Source organism: Otolemur garnettii, unplaced genomic scaffold (genome assembly GCF_000181295.1).
Source record: "Otolemur garnettii isolate 467f Iridium unplaced genomic scaffold, OtoGar3 scaffold00013, whole genome shotgun sequence".
NCBI lineage: Eukaryota > Metazoa > Chordata > Mammalia > Primates > Galagidae > Otolemur > Otolemur garnettii.
Window position 1 is genome coordinate 24779659 of NW_003852408.1, and position 12804 is coordinate 24792462.

Below are 12804 nucleotides of genomic sequence, written 5' to 3' on the forward strand. Positions count from 1 at the left end.
AGCAACCACAAACTCTTGGGCTTAAGCGATTCTCTTGCCTCAGCCTCCCGAGTAGCTGGGACTACAGGCACCCACCACAACGCCTGGCTATTTTTGGTTGCAGTTATCATTGCTGTTTAGCAGGTCTGGGCCGGCTCGAACCCGCCAGCCTCAGTGTATGTGGCCGGCGCCCTACTCACTGAGCTATGGGCGCCGAGCCACCCCCACCATGTTTCTATACAAAATTCCATTATGTGAATTCTGAGTGTCTATAACATTTGTAAATATAACACCTAATTCTGTCATGAGAGTAAAGATACCACATGGCATTTTCTTCTCAGTTCACAAAGAAGCAGATTTCAAAATAACTTCTCCAACAAAGGTGCTAAAAATCAAAATAATTACGTTAGCCTCTAAAATGAAAGACATTTTTGACAATTACATACACCAAGTAAATATAAAGAATTTTTTCCTGCTGGTGCTTTGAGATTTCTTTACAAATAGTTTCCCGGTTTCTATCCACCTCCAATTGGAATCTTACAACATACCTACCGCAGTGGTTCTCACGCCAGACTGAATGCCAAAATCATCCCCCAAAATTCAGAGTTAACAGAACTAAGACACAGACTAGGATTCAGAATTTTTAAAATTCTCCAGGTAACTTGGATGCCCAATTTATTAACAGACATGATGTGTGTGCAGTTTGTGATTAAGTAAAAAGTTTAATACAATGCAGGAGTGTTTTCTGCTGTTTTGTTAAACTGAAAATAGAATTGCGAGTAATTTTGTTGAGTTTTTTGTTGTTGTTGTTGTTGCAGTTTGGCCGCTGCCAGGTTTGACCCCACCACCCTTGGCATATGCGGCCGGTGCCCTACTCACTGAGCCACAGGAGCTGCCCTTTTTGAGTTTTTAATCTTGATTATTTTAAACATTTTTGTTTGTTGGAAAATATTTAACATAATCATCCCATTATAAATATTTCTGAATAAGATTTTTCTGTAATGAAAACAATTTCATCATTAAAATCAATGACTAAGAAATAAAATCATAGCCTTAAAATCAGTAAGATTGAGAATATAAAAGCTTCATTAAGGAAAAATGTTACGACATTCACTTACCTATTACTTTTTACTATGAGAACATTTGATGTTCTGACTTTCCACATTTATGGGGGATATTAATCAATTAAACTAGTCTCTGAAATAAAGAATATATAAAATATTACTTAAAATTCAGTCTTTTGTTCATTAATTTACTTATTAATTTGAAGCAATAAAGAGAAACAAAGCTTTATTTTAAGTTGTATTTATAGATAAGGCAATTTCCAGGCTAAGAGAACCTAAACTTTGAAAATCACAAATTAAACATCTTAGTTATTTATTGAAAACATTTACTGAATAAAAGACAAAAGTATGAGTCTAAAGTAACCACATAAAAATTAAATGCTTAAATATTTTTTATATCTTTAACCCTTATGGCCTTTAAATCCTGTGGCATTATCATCTGCTATTTCCATCATCTCTAGTGCCACAATGACAGTAAATTACAATGAACCAGAAGCATGTGTTGGCATCTTAAAAAATTCACACGCCAGGACCCCATGTACTTACCAAATTAAAATCTAGAAGCAGGAGGCAGGCACATGCATATTACACATATTTAAAATGCCCGAGGTGATTCTGACATAAGTTGACGCAATATAAGTCATCATTTTTTATGAACTAATAAAATTCTTTCTTATTAAAGGGATCGTTTCTTTAGGGTCTGGGCTTTTATTACTTTGCATGACTGAATGGGTCTTTCTACATAAACTCAAAATTCTATTAGAGCCTAGTATTTTTATAAAGTAAATTATTTACCTTGAGCAGAAAAGGTCAGGTATTTCATCAGCTATGTTAGTCCTGGAAAATATCTGTAAATTAAAATAAAACTATTTTTTTAAAACGTTAAGTCCCGTAAGTGTTTACCATTGACCAAGTAAGGTACCCCCAAGTCATATTTAAGGTTGAAAAGTGACACCATCATGTTTCCATAGAAGAAACCGTAACAACTTTTGAATGTAAAGCACTTTACATACTATGACTCACTGAACCTCATACATGACCTCCTAAGGTGCTCTGGAGTAGAGTGACAGTGGTGGCCCACCTAGCCCACCATCAAACACTGTAGGTCTCTGGGTTCCTAGAACAGTAGCTGTAAAAAAAATGTAAGGCGCAACTATGCCTCTGGTAAGGTTAAGAACAAAAATGTTGTCAAACCCAAAATAAGTTTCATGAGAAACTCTTTAAAATTACATGTATATACGAAATTAAGCTTGAGTTCTAGAATAACCACCCGTCAGGTAGCATGTTACTTTCAATGAAAAATATTGTCAATTCTTTATATCATCTATCTATGGCAATGCACAATTAATCAGAATTAACAATTTTTTATTCCTCTGCATTGTTGTGGACAAAGTGTTACCCCCTAGATCACCAGTTAACAAATTCTATATCTAAGCTCAAATGAGCCATGACACTATTGTATATCAATGGATAATTATGAAGCAGCTTCCCTATGCAGAGTTCCACGTTAGAAGCTTTAAGGGATAAAGACAAATTTGAGACAAGTGTTCTTGCCCTCAAAAAGTTTAAAATGACATTGGGTGATTAGTGCAAAAGATTGAGGTCCTGCCTGAGAAATGCCTAAGCAAAAATAGTGTTAATAGGTTTAATTGCAAAGTTCAGTTTTAGCTAAAGTGACCAGCAATGCCACTGTGGATATGGTTTTTTTAACCAGACACAGGAGAACGGGTAGGATTTGCTTACACAAAGGTCAGGATATGATATTCCAAAAGTACAAAAGCAAGAAAACACAAGGTGCATTTGGAGCTAATAAGTTCAACAGAATCTAATAAGGTCTCGTGTGAGATTTTAAGGGGCAATAAAACAAGAAAAGTAGATTGAATTTTGACAAGGTAAGATTCAAAAGGAGATTTAAGAATTTAAACTATCTTTAATCAGTGTGGAATTTCTTTTGTTACCAGGTATATCCAAAGAGTGCTTTAAGAAAATTCTAGAACATCCATTCTCTCCCATTCAAAGGAGTTTTTCAAGGGATAAGGAATGTAACTGTTAACTTTTCAGTAGCGTTTCGAAGAATACTGGAGAATTAGTTAATACACAAAATATCCTACTTCAGAGTCAGTATCCCTTAAAGCTTAGTCTCATTTATGCTTGTAAAACAGGAAAACACACATTTTCATTTTTTCTTTAGAAATTACATTTATTAATTTTTATTACAAAAGTAAAATATTATTATAGTACAATTGTAAAATGAAGAGCATCAAAATCAGCCGTAATCCCACAACCCATCGTTAACATGTTATATATTCTTCTTTGTTCTAAACATATTTTTTAAAAAATGGAATCATATTGTATATTCTATAAGCATCCTTTCTCATTTAATCAAATATGATATGCCCCTTTATGTATATTTCCACGGTATATGTGGATTTCCAAAATAAAATGTTGAATAGTTGCAGAATATTTCATTTAATTGGAGTAAGAAAAAAGCCCTCTTATTAATAAGAGCCAGTAATTGGTAAGTTAATCTCTTAAAGTCAGTCAATAGTATGATTTCTAAAATACTTACACATATAACATTAATATTCTGTTATTTAACTTAACACATATGAATGTATATATGTTTGATTTAAGGTCAAAGGGGCTTTTTTGTTTCACCAGTATTTTGGGGTTTGCAGGGGTTTTTTTTGTTTCTTTGTTTGTTTGTTTTGGTGGACAGGTTACCTATAGTTCCAAGTCATGTTTTCTTATAAATTACATATAATTCACCCTCAATGAGTTTGCATTTTCATTCTTCTAAAGCAGAGAACCTAAAGACATTTTCAAACCTAGAAGCAGAATTAGGATTGTCTCAACCTTTTTACAGCTGTCAAACCCAGTTAAGTACGTTTATAACAAAGCCTTTGTATGAGCACAAAGCATTCAATTTATTTTTCATAAAAATATTAATGCTATTTAAAACAACAGTGTTCACCCTCTTTATTTCACTGGTTCATATAGCATTTAAAATTGCATAAATCTATCTGGAGCAGAGAACAGATTTCTCAGTAGCCAGGGCAGACTTCAGTACAATTGTCTCAAAATAGAAAGTTGCATTTTGTTTTCTTAAGGAATATTTCATCCAAGCCTGAGATCTGCACCTGCCGCAGAGGTAAACGCCAATAAAAAATATGGTTGAAATGAGTTTCGAACTGCAGTGTGTGTTTCTCAAACTGAGTGTGGCACTGTAATAAAAGGTAACAAAATCTAGAATACTCATGGGAAATATTTTTCAATTGCCTGACAAGAGAGACACGAACTTAATAAAAAATAAGTAAGAAAAGACAATAGGAGGGCATTCAGGTTTTTTTGAATAAGGCAATCTAAATCATGTCTAGGAGATGAGAAACAATTGAGACGCAATTACAAAATAATGGCCAAAAGACGTAAAAAGACCATCTTAATTCAGTGTCAGTTCTTTCACACACATTATTAACTAATTTTCTGTTTTCCAAATTTTTTGGATAATGCACACTATGCTGGCTTTCCTCTGGTGACATGCATTGCTCTGGACACCTGCATTCAAGTTTTAATAAAATAATAATAGCTAACACTTAGTGGGTACTTAATCTGAAGTGGGCACCCCGTCAACAGCTTCAAAATGCATTATCTTATCTAAATAACAAACAGCTTTATAAAGTAGATGCAAAGACAATTCCTACTCTAAATCAAGAAACGGGTTTAGAGAGAAAAGGTATCTTGTCTCAGGTCTCACACCAATCACCAACGTAGCTGGAATTTAATCCTACGTCAATTTGAGCGGTTATGGTTTGCCATCGCTCAGCTTCCATTAAACATTTCCTTTTTGTATTTTTAGGAATGGTTAAGCGATTTTTTCTAATATTAAGTGAAAATAATTAGGAATCTTATTTCCACAATAAAAACGACGTCACTATTTCAAAGGAAAAAAACCTACGTTTAGTTTAATTATCGCTCTCAACGCTTGGAAGTGCTGACAGTACCATTGATTATTGACTTTCAATATATTTAGCATGACACGCAGCAAACAAATATTTTATATTACAACCCAACACACTCTAACACTGCACACATGCAATTAGAACATGTTCCACTAAACAATACTCTCACTGCATGTAATACATTCTGGAATTTTCTATGCTACCTCATTTCATTTTTTAAAAAATGCTCGTCAATACTCACTAAATTAATTTCACGACTCACTAATGTATTGAAAACTGTAGCTTCAGGAAATGCTACCTACAAATTTTTAAGCACAGTAAACAATATCCTACAGAAATCAATTTTTACCCCTGAATTCAGCTTCTTTCTATCCAAACCACTGGCCACTGCAGTCATACTTTATCAAATCTCTTAACGAGTTGCTTTCTTGCCTTCTGTGCTTTGGGTTCAAATGATATAGAATAAGTACTCGATGTATTAAATGCAAAAAAGTCAAATAAATACTATTCCTTACGTAACACACGTACATATATTCATTAAAAAGAAAGGAAAAATACACCCCAAATTGCGAATAGCCTCTCTTGAGGATGAGATTGCTACCAGGCTTTCTCCGCCCTCCCTCCTACCAACCCCCAGTATATAACTGCTGTTAAAAAACAAACAAACAAACAAACAAAAACCTTCCATTTTGAGGGATAAAAAACGCGTTAGACCCCTGGGAACCAGTATCTTGTTAAGCATTTTTTCCACAAATTACCAAGAATCATCGCGTCGGATAATCGCAGGAGCTGGAAAGGGCCTTCAAAGAAGCAAGTAAAAATGATGGCGTAATATGATCAGATCTACACAACTGTTGCACGACCATAGTAAAATGATCATTAACACAAAAATCGAACGTTTCTAAAATAAACTCTACTCGCCAGAGGCTGGTAAAGGCCTAAATCTGGGGACAGATGGACACAACGCAGGACACTGAGGGAAGGGAGGGGTGTGGACAGGTGGCTCCGAACCTCGGCCCCACAGGTGCCCGGACAAGTCTCCGCGGGACCGCAGCCGTCAATCCTACCTCCGCAGGCCGCCCCCTCCCCAGGCCGGCCCCGGCCCGGGCCCGAGGCCTCGTCTGCGCGCCCCTCAGACCCCTGGCCCCCGACAGAAACGCAATGCAGCCTGTGCCCCACCTCCTCCCCTCGCCCCAGCCACCTCGATCCCGGCCGGAGCCGCCGACCCGCTCGCGCGCCTGGGACAAAAAGGGACTCGGGGTGAGGGGAAGCCGAGGACCTGCGAGGCGGTGCTGGAACCGGGCAAGCGGTCAGCGCGTCCCTCGGGAGGAAGAAGGCGCCCGGGGCGCCAAGCGAGCAGGCCCCGCCTGCGGGCGTCGCCCGGGTCCGCGCCGCTCCGCCCCGCCCCGGCCGCGGCACTCACCTCCGCCGAGGCAGCCGGGATTCCTTCCGGGCCGCGGTGGAGACCGAGGACCGGCCGGGGCACTCTCCCTTCTGATTCTGGATCCGTGGAGGCGCCGGACCCGCAGCCGTCCAGAGCACCGCGGCCCGCCGCCCGAGGAGCCTGCGAGGAGAGCCGCCGCTGCTCCAGCCCGGAGGGGAGCGCGGAGAGACTGCGCGTCTAGCAGGACGCGGGCCCCCAATAGCGACTCGACTCACGCAAGCATCCAAGGCAACGTGGCGTTGCAGCCCCGACAGTGGCTTGACGTCAGGGAAGGTGCGAAAACTGGGCCCCTTCTGACGCAGGAGCAGCGGCCCGCCCCCCGCCCGCCCACCCACTCACTCGCTGGGGCCGAGGAGCCCCTTTCCTCCCCGCCAGGATCTCTTAAAGCGGACACTTCCTCCCTGGTTGGGGCCCCACTCCCAAGCTTATGAAATCAATCCTGTTCTAACCAAAACGACTAGGCTCACAGCGCAGTAAGGACGCGAGATAGAGACCAAGATTTTAGCATTTGAGGGCTCAAATAAAAATTGCTTGCCAATTCAAAGCAACATCTGAACGGAGAAAAGAAAACGGTGCTGAGAAGGCTAGTACTTTGCGCTGTTCCCATGTGTTGCACAGTGAGGTGCATCTCACAAAAGCTGCTGTTGAATGAACGCTTACTCTGTTCTAGGCATTGTTTAAGCTTTATATTAATATACATTCCTGCATTTCACTTCTGAGTAGCTCTTTAAGATGAATCCTATAATTATCCTTCTTTGGCAAACGAGAAAACGGAGGCTTAAGGAAGTTAAGTATTCAAAGAACCACACTGCACATGAAAGGGTTACGCATATTAACAAACAACCATTTGCTCTAGCAATTCTGTTTTCCTGCTACCCACCACGCATATATGAGCAAAAACAAACCGTTTAAGTGTAATGGGGACACAAACCTAAATCAATCACGCTACTGCATGTATAATTAAACCTGTGATAAGAAAAATGATCATATTTAAAATGCAGAGGGCCCTGCTGGAAAGCTTATATCTAGTGTAAAAATAATATTAGAAGAATGAGCTACTAGCGCTTTGGCTGTTGCTGTAATTATTGGTACCCTTTTTAATGAGCTTTTGAATTTGTCCTTTTTAAAAAACTTGTCCATTGCTTTCCGCATCCATTGTTTCAGTTCTTTGTGTATTTCTCAGCTCTTACCTCCCCCTCTACGTCTTTCTTTCATTTTAAACCTGGGTTGTTTCAACTGTTTGACTCCTTTAGATTGAACACACCAAAACGGACTGATTTCTTTCAAAACAAGGTCTTTCCACATCCCGACCTTGGAATTAGTGAGAGAAAACCCATTACACGTTAACAGATATTACATATTTCACATACGCTAAGACATTTAAACATCTCTGGAATTAAGATGCATTATCACAAACTCTGATACATAGTTGTCATTGCCTACACATACTAAAACGTGGATGTTGCTGTTCAGATTATCCTCATTTCAACTGAGGTAAGCCCAGTGCTTCATAAAACCCACAACCCTGAGAAGAAAGGAATCAACAGACATAGGAGTCTCTCAAATTTGAAGAGAGATTTTCCTAGAGAAAAGGAAGATTTTCCTGGAGATGATGATTTTCCGAATCAAAAAGAGATACTTCAGCATTTAGAAGGGGAAAGATGGGAATGGCTAAGAGCTATTAGATTCCTGAGAGCCCTGAGTTGCTCACCACATACGTTAGTTCTTAATATATTTGGGAACGGGAATCTGAGTAGACTAATCATCCCTCAAAAAACAGCAAACTAACTTGGATATTATTCCTGATAGCCTGATTAGTTAATTACAGCCCCCTTAGGTTTAAGTCTAAAACACTATTAAAGAAGGAAATAAGTCTGAGTATTACCGGAAAACCTGCACGTGACATCTTCGGGTTAGGTACGAACAAAAAATCATTGTGTTATATACTTTAGTTAGCTGAATTTTCCTTCCAACATAATGCTATCATAAAACATTTAGAGGGAGTACTATCCTGCAGTCCATCCAGACCAGATTTCCATCCGGTGGCAATGGATACATTTTGTGGGAGAGCTTAATAATTCACAAGGGTAAGCTCAACAAGTTGCAATTTTCCCCCTAATCCTTTGTTGACCTATTACAGATAGAAACATATTTACCCAGCAAGTAAATATGGACCTTTAGAGATCAAGATCAGGTTTGTACGGACCTTGTTTCCTCCCTATCGTAATTCGTCTAAGGAGAGAAAAAGGCTCCGACATAGCTGTTATTTCACGGTCTCCCTTCTTTTTTAAGGAACAATAGAAGGTGCTTTTATATCTAGTAATCATCCCAATAATGTCTATATTTTGTAAGCCACTTAAACAAACATTTGCTAATGTCTTAAGGAGAAGGCTATAGGGAAAACTCAGATCTCTTTTTTTTTTCTTCAGTCTCACTATGTCACCCTCGATAGAGTGCTATGGCATCACAGCTCACAGCCTAACTCTTGGGCTTAAACGATTCTCTTGCCTCAGACTCCCAAGTAGCTGGGACTATAGGTGCTCGCAACAAAGCCTGCCTATTTTTTGTTCCAGCTGTCATTGTTGTTTAGCTGGCCCCGGCCAGGTTCGAACCGGTCAGCCTCCATGTATGTGGCCAGCGCTGTAACCACTGTGCTACGGGCGCAGAGCTGGAAAACCCAGATCTCATTGCTGAATCAGAAAACAATTTAGATTTCATCAACTTATGGTTTCAGGGTTTTTCCCCCAAAATTCTATTACTATGTACCTGATTCTGCCTATTCCAAGTCAAGTGAAATCATTATGAAGCTTTTACCTATTAGCCTGGCATTTCACTTATTTAAAGAGTACGGTGTCATCTTTAAGCATAAAGGAATTCTAAATCATAATTTAAAATTAATACGTATGAGGCTGAGATGGGCACAGTGACTCACGCCTGTAATCCTAACACTCTGGGAGGCTGAGATGGGCTGATTGCTTGAGACCTGCCTGTGAAAGAATGAGACCCTATCTCTGCTAAAAATAGGAAAATTAGCTGGGTCTTATGGTGGGCGCTTATACTCCCAGCTACTCAGGAGGCTGAGGCAGAACGATCACTTGAGCCTGAAATCTGAGATTGCAGTGAGCTATGATGATGCCACAGCAGTCTAGCAGCGTTACAGAGTGACATTCTGTCTCAAAATAAATAAATAAAATAAGATATATGTGTTAAAGTTGAGGGGTACTGTGGACGTACGGAGAATGGCAGTATAACTAAGTGTGGGGAGGAGAGTGCAGGGAGAGCTTGTGCAAATGTGCTAAATCCCCATTTATCATACAACAATTTTAATATGTAACGTCTACAAAGTCAGCAAATCACTAAATAACAAAATAAGCCCATTTTTTAAATCTAAACATACAGATGATCCACCAGCGCTAAGGACAAGATAAATTTTTTAAATAATTGCTTCTGCTTATCAGGAGTAGACGTGGGCAAAGAAGGAGCAGGAGCGAGGGACTGCAACTGGATATCACAGTAACATTTCCCCCATGTCAATTTTAAATTGCGCACAGTGAGATTTTATCTTCTCCATTATAATCTCCCCATCCTATTCTTCCTTCAATCTAATCTTTTTTACTTTTACATTTTGTGGATATGTCTGTACACCTTCTTCACACAAAGACATAGCTGAGATATTTGTTTCCATTTTTTTTTTTTTTTTGAGACAGAGTCTCAAGCTGTTGCCCTGAGTAGTTTGCTGTGGTGTTACAGCTCACAGCAACCTCAAACTCTTGGGCTCAAGTGATTCTTTTGCCTCAGCCTCCCAAGTAGCTGGGACTATAGGCACCTGCAGTTTGGCCAGGGCTGGGTTCAAACCCGCCAACCTCGCTCGGTATATGGGGCCAGCGCTCAATGAGCTACAGGCGCCGCCCATTCCTTTCGTTTTCTTTCTTTCCTTCCCTCTTTTGCTTCTACTCAGCCATTTTTTTTTCCTTCTTCTTTCACTTTTCTTGTTGATAATCGGTACTGAAAATGCTGCTAACCTCCACTTGCTCATTTCTTTTATTCAAAATTCGTCCAAAGAGTATGTCCTTTAAAGTTTTAACTTTAGAGAAAGAACTACTATTGCCTTTTTATATGAGATCACCAATTTGAAAACTGTATTCTTTCCCTCTATTTAAACTCCCAGACATTTTCTCAGGTTAATTTGTAACAATGTAGGTCAGTAGGTCAGGTACAGTGGCTTGCAACCAAGTCCCAGCTATTTGGGAAGCTGAGGCAGGAGGATTGCTTGAGGCCATGAGTTTGCAGTTGCAATGAGCTATGATCCAGGCACTGTACTCTAGTCTGGGTGACTAGAGCGAGACCCTGTCTCAAACAAACAAACAACAACAAAAATTAACAGCCTAGGCAGGACCCATACCTCAGTCAGGGGCGCTGACCACATATACTGAGGCTGATGGGTTCGAACCTGGCCCAGGTCAGCTAAAACAACAATGACAACTGCAATAAAAAGAAAAAAATAGCTGGGCACTGTGCTGAGTGCCTGTAGTCCCAGCTACTTGGGAGGCTGAGTCAAGAGAATTGCTTAAAGCCCAAGAGTTTGAGGTTGCTGTGAGTTGTGACGCTGCAGCACCATACCCAGGGCAACGATGGCTTGAGACTCTGTCTCAAAAAAAAAAAAAAAAAAATTAACAGCTCACCCCAGGACCCTGGGGCCGGGGAGGTTTGGCTCCTCAGTGTCCCGGCATCAGGCTCCAAGAAGGCAGGCAGAAGGGAACATTTTAGGGCTCAAGTTTCTTCACCATGGGGATATGGCTCATCGCTGTAGGAGCCCTGGGGGCTGCTGCATTGGCACTGCTTCTGACCAAAACCAGCATCTAAGCCACAGAAAGCAACGATGGACTATTTGGAGGGTAAAGACCTGAAAACACTGGGGAAGGAACCAAGGACTTCCAAAGCAAAGGAGCCCTGGGGAGAGAATGGAACTGAGATTACGGCCTTGCAAAGGCCAGGCTATTCCTCTGTGAAGAGGAGGGTGCAGCCCTGTCCTCCCTAAAACTCAAGTTGGATGAGCTGCGCATCCCCCTCTATGCAGTGGTGAAGGTAGAGATTGGTGCTGAAGTGAAGCTCTTCATCTTTATTTCAAAAGGAGAACTCTTCCTAGGTAAAAAGGAAAAAGCTCTATGGTCCACAAAGGTTTTATCCATCTGGGGGTGTGGAACTACTTCTCCTGGGTCCCAGAATGGAGGCTGCGCTAGATACCTGGAAGGTGAAGGCTTGGTCCTGGGGGAAGTTTTTGTGGTGAGATGGAGAAATCAGAGCATTTTTCTCTCAAGAACCAAGCACCGAGAAAAAGAAGTTGGAGACAAAAGTAAACAGACTTTCTGTACTGGAAACTGCTAGGACGATCAAGCCATAGACTTCGACCTCAGAGAAAACACAACTGCGGTGAAACTGCCTAACGCAGGATAACTAGGAGCACTCACCAGGGTTCTCAGGAAGTGTTGTGTTTCCACTGTGTCCCTAAGGTAGAAACCCACTTATGCTGTGTTCTCAGGATGGATTATCACCATATTTAATACTGTCTTCTGTTTATGCCCAGTAAGGCAAAATAGCCCCCAAAGAAAGCTGACAAAAATCTAAGAAACCGGTGAGGGTAATTTCAGCTAAAACCTGGAAAATATGAGGTTAAAATTGATTGCTGCACCCAATCACGAATGTATACAGTGTTTGAGTGCTGTTATATGAAATGATTTTTATTTCTATGTCTTCAAAAATCTAAGAAAAGTTGATTGGGAGATTGGAGAATATAAGGTTTTTTAATTTCATGGTTTCTATTAATAGTAATAGTTCATTATATAATGTCAAAATAATATTCATATAAAGGAATTGATTGGTTTGATAAAGAAATTATAAAGGGAGATCTTTTGTTTCACTGCCTACCATTTTAACCTTGAGGATTTGTTTTTCTAAAAGAAATGATCTCTTGGGCAGCACCAGTAGCTCAGAGAGTAGGGCGCTGGCCCCACTTACAGAGGGTGGCAGGTTTGAACCTGGCCCCGGCCAAACTACAACAAAAAAATAGCTGGGCATTGTGGTGGGTGCCTATAGTCCCAGCTACTCAGAAGGCTGAGGCAAGAGAATCGCCTAAACCCAGGAGCTGGAGATTGCTGTGAGCTGTGACGCCACATCACTCCACTGAGGGTGACAAAGTGAGACTTTGTCTCTAAGAAAAAAAAAAGACGAAATGATCTCTAGTGTGAATAAAATTATGCTCAGAAATCACCTGTATATAAAACTAATAATAGAAACATTTACTGGCTCAGCGCCTATAGCTCAACCGGCTAAGGCGCCAACCACGTACACCTAAGGTGGC

At 40.4% G+C, this 12804-nt stretch overlaps 1 protein-coding gene across 1 annotated transcript in view; it reads right to left on the reverse strand.

Moving 5' to 3' along the window:
• ZDBF2 (zinc finger DBF-type containing 2) overlaps window positions 1-1136 on the reverse strand; it is a 28842-nt gene extending 27706 nt beyond the window's left edge. The window contains exon 1 of the mRNA XM_023510279.1: window positions 1098-1136. The gene's annotated coding sequence lies outside the window, so the exon portion shown is untranslated. The remainder of the gene's footprint in view (window positions 1-1097) is intronic.
• Window positions 1137-12804: the final 11668 nt, after the last annotated feature.